We start from the raw sequence: 10,342 nt of genomic DNA, 5'->3' as shown, positions 1-10,342 counted from the left end.
AATGAACTACAGTCTCAGAAGGCCTTCCTGTGCTGAAGTGTTTAAGGAAAACCCACATTGTTTCTAGGGTATCTGCATCATTATCTGTCCACACTGATGGATACAAAGGGTCTAGCTTCTCCATCTTCTCACCAGCACTTGCTTATAAGTTCTAGTCTGTATTTTCTATTGTTAGGGATCCAATTCAGGGCATCACGTGTGCTAGGCACGCACTTTACTGCTGACTTATACCCGTATCCCTCACTTTGGATTGTGCTTGTAGCCATCAGTTGATATGAAATAGTATTTCTTTGTGGTTTCCATTTGTTTACCTCTAAAACATTGTCTTCGTACATATTGAACCTAACAATGTAGCAGTTGAATAGCAATGGGTCTTCAGATAGCCATCCTTTGTGAAGGTAGCTAGCACCTCTAACATTTCCTGTGCACACCATCTGAGGCCGAGACTGACCTTTCTCAGGACTCACAGACGGGGAGCTCTTCCTCTCAAGGCGAGCCTGTGTGCTGGCGTTCTCAGTTCAAGCAAACCATCCATTGCTTGGAAAGCATCGCTTGTACAGTGTGATGAGTTCTTATTCCACCTTCAAAACATCAGAAAGTGAAAGAAAGGGAGAGAATGTTATACGTTCCATATTTTCTAGGTGAAAAAATTTACCTTAATCATATGGAGGCCATTTTGCAATATGGAGTTAAAGATTCTGAGTGAGACACCGAGGATCATAAGCCTTGACTACATAGAAAGACTTTGCTTCAGAAAAGCAAACAAACGTATGAAAAATTACTTCCTGGTACCAGATGAAAATAATTCATGACAACAAGAGAGTGGAGAAGAAGTACTGCTAACACATCATTAGCCCATGCTCTGCCACCCTGCAGGACAAACCTTGTTTCTTCATGTCCAAACACCTTATATAAATCTACATGTATAGTGACTTCTGGATAAAACCCAAGTGACAAAGACTTTATTAGTATATTTTATAGGAGGTCCTTAATTTTGAAGGTCTTTCAGGAGCAAACCTCTACTGAAAACAGAATATGGGGATTTCTCTGATAAACTTTTCATCTTAGGTTTTTTTTTTTTTTCCTTCAGCTCAGGCTTTATACACTGAAAGTTATATGAAATGATTTTTCTCTGACACATGCTTGGTGGGAGTAAGGACGTTTGGTCTCTGGCTAATGATCCATCTTTTTCATACATGGTTTATTATTTGTATTCTTTATTCTAGCTGTAGACAGAATAGTTTGTCATAAGTATAGCTGCATACAACTTTGAAAATTCTTTTCCACATACAAGTTATCAAAAATTCCTAAGTAAGTACTTTTTTTTCTGAAGTTTCATGAATAGAGTGAAACTCAGTTTGTAAACTTTCTGCTCAATACCATGAATGATGTGCTATTCAGCTTCCTGTCATGTCAACAAAATGTCAGGGGTAGCTAGCTTTATAAAGAATAGGTTTGTTAAGCTTGCAGTCTCAGGGGGTCAGATGGCCTTAACAGAGGCTCTTCAGATACCTTCAACATGATGAGAGTATACTGGTAGTTGATGAGAGATTATATCTCAGAATGGAGTAAACAAAAGCCTAGTCTTCTTTTGAGATCTGTCCTACTGTGACATATCCCCAAAGACCCAAGGACTTAGATCTTAGAGATCGTAGCAAGTCCCAATAACACCACTCTGGGGAATGAGCCTTTGACTTATAGATCTTTGGGACAATATCTATAGCAAGTGGATTGAAGTGGAAACTTCTAGTTTCTTTGGAAGGTTAGTTATATCAAATGATATTTTGCTGGGGCACACAGGTGAAGGATGTATTATTGCTAAAGCAAACATGTGAAAGAATGTTTTCTTGAAGTAGACATGGGTGAAAGGGTGTTAAGTTATAACAAACATATGAAAGGACCTGTGATGAAAGAGTATAAATATGACCCCAAAGACAATGGGAGATGAGCACTGAACATTGGTTTGGTTTGCTCTGCCCTGCCATTCTTCAATAAGAACACACATATGTTGGTTCACCTTACATAGCTTGTTGAGCTCAACTGTAATAATGCCACCATTGAGAGAAACTTGCCCAAGAACTGCTTGTGAGGTTTCAGTGGCGGCTTGCTGCTTCAGTGGCCTAACCTAAGGTTGTTTGGTGAGCCTAGTGGTTTCCTCAAGACTGAACTATAGTTTCTGGTTCACGCCTGTTGCCTGCCTGCCAAGAGGACAGGACTGTAGCTGCTAGTTCATGTGTGGTATCTGCCCAGAGGTCTGGTCTGCAGCTGCTGAGTTGTATTTGGTGTTTGCTACAGGACTGAACGGCTGAGAAAGAAGATCAGGCTTGTTCCTAAAGAACTATTGCTGGTCTACTTCCCCCACATCCTAATTACTTTTCTCTTTCACTACTTCTACTGGGTTGGGGACTGGAGAAGAGGTTTAATCCTTATTAAAAGCAGGTTGCAAAAAAATTATGCCTACAGAGGATAGATCTATTATGGCAGGAAAACATGGCAGCAGGCAAGGAAGGCATGGCGGCTGGGGCAAAAGGCTGGCTGGTTACACTGCGTCCACATTAAAAAAGCTGACAGTGAATAAGAAGCGGGGCCATAAAATCTCAAGGCTTTGGCACACATCTTTAATCCCAGCACTTTAGAAGCAGAGACAAGTAGATCTCTGTGAGTTCAAGACCAGCCTGGTCTACGTAATAAGTTCCAAACCAGCTGGGGCTATGAGTAGAGACCCTGCCTCAAAACAAAAGAAATTAAAACAAAGCACCATCAAGGCCTGCCCCGAGTTGCTCACTTTCTCTGGAAAGGCTCTACCTTATAAAGATTATAAAACCTTCTCAGATTGTGCCACCAGCTTAGGATCAAGTGTTCAGATATAAGCCTATGTCTAGTTCATATTTAAACCTCAACAGTCCATCTGTTTTCCTCTGTGCTTAATTATGAGAATGCCCTTAATAAGATTTTTTTTTTCTGCAGATTGCATTAATCATTTTCACAATAACCAAAACCATTGTTTTATTTCACTCTGGCTGCCCAATAAAACTTGCACATTTCACTTCATTTCACATCTCTCATGCACCCTTATATTTGAAAGTGAATGTTCAGATATTAGCAGCAATTCCAATGATAAGCCTCGTTCTCAGTCATGGCCAAGTTACACCGTGCATTTGGAGTAACCCAAGTATCTCTCTATCACTCAGCATACAGCAATGTCCGAAATCCTCCTATGTACTCCCTGGGAAGCCCCTGCCTTTGGTTGGTAACCAGGTCCCTCCATCTCATCTCCTCAGAGGTGTAGCCCTTGGTCCTCTGTCCTCCATCACTGATTTCCACTATCTTTTAAGCAAGGTCACTGACAGCCTTCGTGCTCCATCTGCATCTTCTCCATAAAAAGAAATGAGCACAGGGTACTTCTCTTGAGCCACTCCCTTCCCTCTTCCATCCTCACTTACCATAGTGTTTATCTTATCCCCTTTCTGGTATGGATCCTTAAATAAGTTCTCTGTGTTTGTCATCTGTCTTTGTCACTTTCCTGTTGCTTCGATAAAATATTCCGACTCGGGGCAGAAATGGTTTGTTCTGGCTCACGGTTGGAGGGCATGGTCCATCCTGGCAGTGAAGTCAAGGGAGCATGAACTTGAGATGTCTAGTCACATGACATCTGCAGTCAGGAAGCTAAGAGTGGCAAATGCTGGTACTCAGGGACCTTACTCCTTTTTATGCAGCCTAGGACCCCCACCTAAGGCGTGATGTCTTTTACTTTCAGAGCGGAGCTTCCCACTACAGTGAACCTAATCAAGGCAACCCTTCACTAACTTTATCAAGACACTCCCTCACAGCTATCCATCAAGTTGACAACCCTGTTACATCATCTTAAGGTTATTATTATTATTAATTATTATTATTATTATTATTATTATTATTTATGTGTGCATGGGACTGAGGCTCAACCTTGGGCCCTTTCTTTCTTTCTTTCTTTCTTTCTTTTCTTTTTTTTTTTTTTTAGTATTTTTCTCTTTTTAATTTTATTTTTAATTAAGTATTTATTTCATTTACATTTCCAATGCTATCCCAAAAGTCCCCCATATGCTCCCCCCCCCACCACTCCCACTTCTTGGCCCTGGCATTCCCCTGTACTGAGGCATATAAAGTTTGCAGAACCAATGGGCCTCTCTTTCCACTGATGGCCGACTAGGCCATCTTCTGATACATATGCAGCTAGAGACACGAGCTCTGGGGGGTACTAGTTAGTTCATATTGTTGTTCCACCTATAGGGTTGCAGATCCCCCCAGCTCCTTGGGTACTTTTTCTAGCTCCTCCATTGGGGACCCTGTGATCCATCCAATAGCTGACTATGAGCATCCACTTCTGTGTTTGCTAGGCCCCGGCATAGTCTCACAAGAGACAGCTATATCTGGGTCCTTTCAGCAAAATCTTGCTAGTGTATGCAATGGTGTCAGAGTTTGGAAGCTGATTATGGGATGGATTCCCGGATATGGCAGTCTCTAGTTGGTCCATTCTTTCGTCTCAGCTTCAAACTTTGTCTCTGTAACTCCTTCCATGGGTGTTTTGTTCCCAATTCTAAGAAGGGGCACAGTGTCCACACTCTTTGGTCTTCGTTCTTCTTGAGTTTCATGTTTTTCACAAATTGTATCTTAGATCTTGGGTATTCTAAGTTTCTGGGCTAATATCCACTTTAGATGTTTTTATTTTGAGCTGGCCATGCTGGCCTTGAACTCACTGTACATATTTGATCAACATAGATTGGTTAAGTTTACCAGTATCTGATGCATTCCACATACTTTGTCCATTCTCAGTAGCTGCATTATCACAGTTTATCACTGCCTCCGCCTGGGACACTTTTCCTAGTACCTTTCAGGACACCCCACTGTGGAGCAAGTGGAACTGTGCCACCAGACAGAAGAACTGGCAAGGTTGAAGCGAGTTCAGGATCCTGGTAAATCTCATAATTGAGAAGGGCAGGAGATAGAACTAGCTCCAACCAGGTTCCTGTCCTAGCCACAGTAGAATGAAAACCTAGAGTTCTTCATGCCAATGAGGTATCTAGATAGTGTTTAGCCAATAAACTTCCCTTCCTGGGCATCCCTTCCTGGAAAAGGTATTTAATCTCTGATTCACCCTGAGTAAGACAAATGCATTCTCATCTGCCATGAATAAGACAGTTTGGACAAGCAAGGATTGTCTCCTTCATCAAGGACCTGGGCGTGGGTGGGTGGGGGTGGACATCATCATACAGAGCAGTGCCTAAGTCTCCTGTAGAGGGCTTCTCTTCCAGCCACTCCTTACTTTGGCACTCACTTGGAACTGAGCCGGATTCTGCCCTGTCCCAGGCACACTGCAGGCCTGTGGACCCCCATTCCCAACTCCTCACAGTCCCCAGCAGCAACTGGGTACACAGGAGTTTGAGGACCACGGCCTCCATCCCAGTTCCTGCTGTTTCTCACCTGGAGAAACACAGACTAGGACCACTATCTTAGACTGCTTTTTGCCTTCCCTGAGTGACATATCAGTGGTGTTCCGATACCCCAGCAGGGCAGACACGCAGACTGACACCCCATATTCTGACTTCTCTTGTTTCACAGGGGCTGTTGCCCCATGAATTCCTCTTCTTTCTTATTATGTGCACCAGAACTTGCACTTGGTCCTCTTTATCTGTCATGCTTAGTTTACTGGTGATGTAAATCAAAGTATTCTGTAAAAGCCTTACTTGGTACCTTCATACCAGACCCTTCCTTCTATATTTAACACTATACTTGCATTTATATTGGGCACCACTTGTAGGTCTCCCACAGTTTAAACTCTGTAAACAAAAGCCTGGATCCTGATATTCCCCAGTAAATTCATTCTCCTCATAGCCTCCCTGTGTCAGGCAGTGACAACTCTGGTTCTTACAGCTTCTCAAGTTTAATACATTAGCATCACTTTGCGTCTTTGTTATTTCTCATTCCACAAATAAATGCATAGATTTAGAAATACCCTTATCATTTCAAACATTTCAAGACATCTAGATGTCTCAGTGCCGCCACTGTTATCTTCTTCTTCGGAGCCAGTATCAGTTCTGATGATAATATCATTGGGATGTCTGTATCAGGCAGATGAACTGTAGTGAACCTTGTAAAGGATTCAGACTCAGCACTGAGGTTCTACTGCACTTGTAGCCTCTGGGTGAATGGAGATTAGACAAGTAACAAGCTTAGCAACAGTTTCCATGAACTTACATGGAAGTTATAGGGTCAGATGGCCAAGTTGATAAAAATCGCTGGTAAAACATAATCCAAAAGCCTCTTCCGGTCAGAGCAATTCGACAACAAAAGGAGATCAAAGGGATACAAATTGGAAAAGATGAAGTAAAAATATCACTTTTTGCAGATGATATGATAGTATATATAAGTGACCCTAAAAATTCCACCAGAGAACTCCTAAGCCTGATAAACAGCTTCGGTGAAGTAGCTGGATATAAAATTAACTCAAACAAATCAATGGCCTTTCTCTACACAAAGAATAAACAGGCTGAGAAAGAAATTAGGGAAACAACACCCTTCTCAATAGTCACAAATAATATAAAATATCTTGGCGTGACTCTAACTAAGGAAGTGAAAGATCTGTATAATAAAAACTTCAAGTCTCTGAAGAAAGAAATTATAGAAGATCTCAGAAGATGGAAAGATCTCCCATGCTCATGGATTGGCAGGATCAACATTGTAAAAATGGCTATCTTGCCAAAAGCAATCTACAGATTCAATGCAATCCCCATCAAAATTCCAACTCAATTCTTCAACGAATTAGAAAGTGCAATCTGCAAATTCATCTGGAATAACAAAAAACCTAGAATAGCAAAAACTCTTCTCAAGGATAAAAGAACCTCTGGTGGAATCACCATGCCGGACCTAAAGCTTTACTACAGAGCAATTGTGATAAAAACTGCATGGTACTGGTATAGTGACAGACAAATAGATCAATGGAATAGAATTGAAGACCCAGAAATGAACCCACACACCTACGGTCACTTGATCTTCGACAAGGGAGCTAAAAACATCCAGTGGAAGAAAGACAGCATTTTCAACAAATGGTGCTGGCACAACTGGTTGTTAACATGTATAAGAATGTGAATCGATCCATTCCTATCTCCTTGTACTAAGGTCAAGTCTAAGTGGATCAAGGAACTTCACATAAAACCAGAGACACTGAAACTTATAGAGGAGAAAGTGGGGAAAAGCCTTGAAGATATGGGCACAGGGGAAAAATTCCTGAATAGAACAGTAATGGCTTGTGCTGTAAGATCGAGAATTGACAAGTGGGACCTCATGAAACTGCAAAGCTTCTGCAAGGCTAAAGACACCATCAATAAGACAAAAAAACCACCAACAGATTGGGAAAGGATCTTCACCTATCCTAAATCAGATAAGGGACTAATATCCAATATATATAAAGAACTCAAGAAGGTGGACTCCAGAAAGTCAAATAACCCCATTAAAAAATGGGGCTCAGAACTGAACAAAGAATTCTCACCTGAGGAATACCGAATGGCAGAGAAGCACCTGAAAAAATGTTCAACATCCTTAATCATCAGGGAAATGCAAATCAAAACAATCCTGAGATTCCACCTCACACCAGTCAGAATGGCTAAGATCAAAAATTCAGGTGACAGCAGATGCTATCGAGGATGTGGAGAAAGAGGAACACTCCTCCATTGTTGGTGGGATTGCAAGCTTGTACAACCACTCTGGAAATCAGTTTGGCGGTTCCTCAGAAAATTGTACATAGTACTACCGGAGGATCCAGCAATACCTCTCCTGGGCATATATCCAGAAGATGTCCCAACCGGTAAAAAGGACACATGCTCCACTATGTTCATAGCAGCCCTATTTATAATAGCCAGAAGCTGGAAAGAACCCAGATGTCCCTCAACAGAGGAATGGATACAGAAATTATGGTACATTTACACAATGGAGTACTACTCAGCTATTAAAAAGAATGAATTTATGAAATTCCTAGCCAAATGGATGGACCTGGAGGGCATCATCTTGAGTGAAGTAACACAATCACAAAAGAACTCACACAATATGTATTCACTGATAAGTGGATATTAGCCTAAAACTTAGGATACCCAAGATATGAGATACAATTTGCTAAACGCATGAAACTCAAGAAGAATGAAGACCAAAGTGTGGACACTGTGCCCCTTCTTAGAATTGGGAACAAAACACCCAGGGAAGGAGTTACAGAGACAAAGTTCGTAGCTGTGATGAAAGGATGGACCATTTAGAGACTGCCGTATCCAGGGATCCATCCCATAAGCAGCTTCTAAACGCTGACACCATTGCATACACTAGCAAGATTTTGCTGAAAGGACCCAGATATAGCTGTCTCTTGTGAGACGATGCCGGGGCCTAGCAAACACAGGAGTGGATGTTCACAGTCAGCTATTGGATGTATCACAGGGCTCCCAATGGAGAAGCTAGAGAAAGTACCCAAGGAGCTAAAGGGATCTGCAACCCTATTGTTGGAACAACATGATGTACTAACCAGAACCCCGGAGCTCTTGTCTCTAGCTGCATATGTATCGAAAGATGGTCTAGTCGGTCATCAATGGAAAGAGAGGCCCATTGGACCTGCAAACTTTATATGCCCCAATATAGGGGAATGCCAGGGCCAAAAGAATGGGAATGGGTGGGTAGGGAAGTGGGGGGCGCTATGGGGGACTTTTGGGATAACATTGGAAATGTAATTGAGGAAAATATGTAATAAAAATATTAAAAATTAAAAAAAAAAACATAATCCAAGATAACTTTGGCTCTTCATGTTTAACGACCCATTTCTCCATATTCACGTTGTTCTGCTCAGTCAAGGGCCTGGTAGTCTATGGCTCTTGAATATAGATGTGGCTTCTTCAGAGAACTGGAGTTCCGTCTTACAAATCATTTATCTAAGATGTTTTGTGATAGTAACAAAAAGTTGAGCAACACACAGATCATTGCGATATCATAAATTATCTGTTCTCCCCCTAGTTTTTCCTGTTCCTGAGATACTTAAGCATAATGGCCAAAATGATCTTCCTAAATCATAACCAATAACACATCCAAACGATTTCACTCTTAGCTCTCCCTAGCCTGACCTCTGCATTTCTCTGACCTCATCTTTTGACATTAGCCTTCTCCTCTTTTGGTGGCTTCCTTGACTTTCTTTGAAGTAGAACACCTGGTCCTGGTCCTGCCCCAGTGCCTGTGTACTGGTTGTTGTTGTTGTTTTTTTTCCCCCTCCTTTATTAGCCTTTCCTCAACTGGGTGCTAACTCCCACTTCCTTCAGATCTTAGCTCAGTTAACATTTTTCTGGGGCTCATTCTTCTCTGCAATCCTCCAGAACCCACTCCTAACCCCCTCCCCTTGTCTACGTTTATTTTGTTTGGATGTTTATTATCTTTGAGAGTATTCTACAGCATATTGTTTTACTATGCTAAAACAATTTTGCCGGTTATCTTTCTCAGCCAGAATAATGAGTTTTTAAAGGGCTGAGACCATAGCCTAGTGTGTCTACACTGATATGTTTGAAGTGTCTGCAAGTATCAGAAACAGTGTTCAGCATTTAGGAAGTTATTAAAAATATACCACCTACTATTTAATTTTTTTTCTGAGTTTATATGATGCAATTGTATCATTTCCCACTTCCTTTTCTTCTGCCCAAACCTTCTTGTATACCACTTCTTGTTCTCTTTCAAAATCATGGCTTCTTTTGTTTATTGTTGTCTACACACAGCCTGCTCAGTCTGTATAATGTATGGTGTATAAAACATGTTTGTATGCGTGTGTTTTCAGGCCTGACTGTTTCATATGGGATAACCACTTGGTGTACTCTTCCTTGGGGAAAATGATTTCTCCCACTCTCAGCCTGCTTTAGTTACCTACAGTTCTTTGTGTAGGCTGAGGCCAGGGCTTTCCACAGCCCTTGTCGGTATTTTGGTTGTTGTTGTTGTTAATGAGTCCGATCATGGTCACCCAGCTTTGCAAAGGCTGAGGTTTTGCATGACAATGTCGGAGTGTGAAGGCCACAGTCACAGTTCTGAGCATCCCCTGAGTGTACACTGGCTCCTCCCAGTGCTACACCACATTATCTGGGCTTGGGAGCCTTTTGCCTTTTGATTTAATTCTCTTCTCTTTTCCAGGGCTAAAATTTTCATTTTACGATTTCCTATTTTGTTTTTGTCTGTGATTGACATGGTCCCAACTTATTTCCAGAATTTCCCTCATATTCTTAATTTTATTTCTCAAGAGCCCTAACACTTGCCACCATAACTGGATGTGGCTCACACAAGCAGAACTGATATGTGGGCC

The sequence above is a fragment of the Mus caroli genome, unplaced genomic scaffold (assembly GCF_978045245.1).
Source record: "Mus caroli unplaced genomic scaffold, Mus_caroli_1 scaffold_11, whole genome shotgun sequence".
Lineage (NCBI taxonomy): Eukaryota > Metazoa > Chordata > Mammalia > Rodentia > Muridae > Mus > Mus caroli.
The sequence above is the reverse complement of the archived record's forward strand: the minus strand, read 5'-3'. Positions refer to the sequence as shown.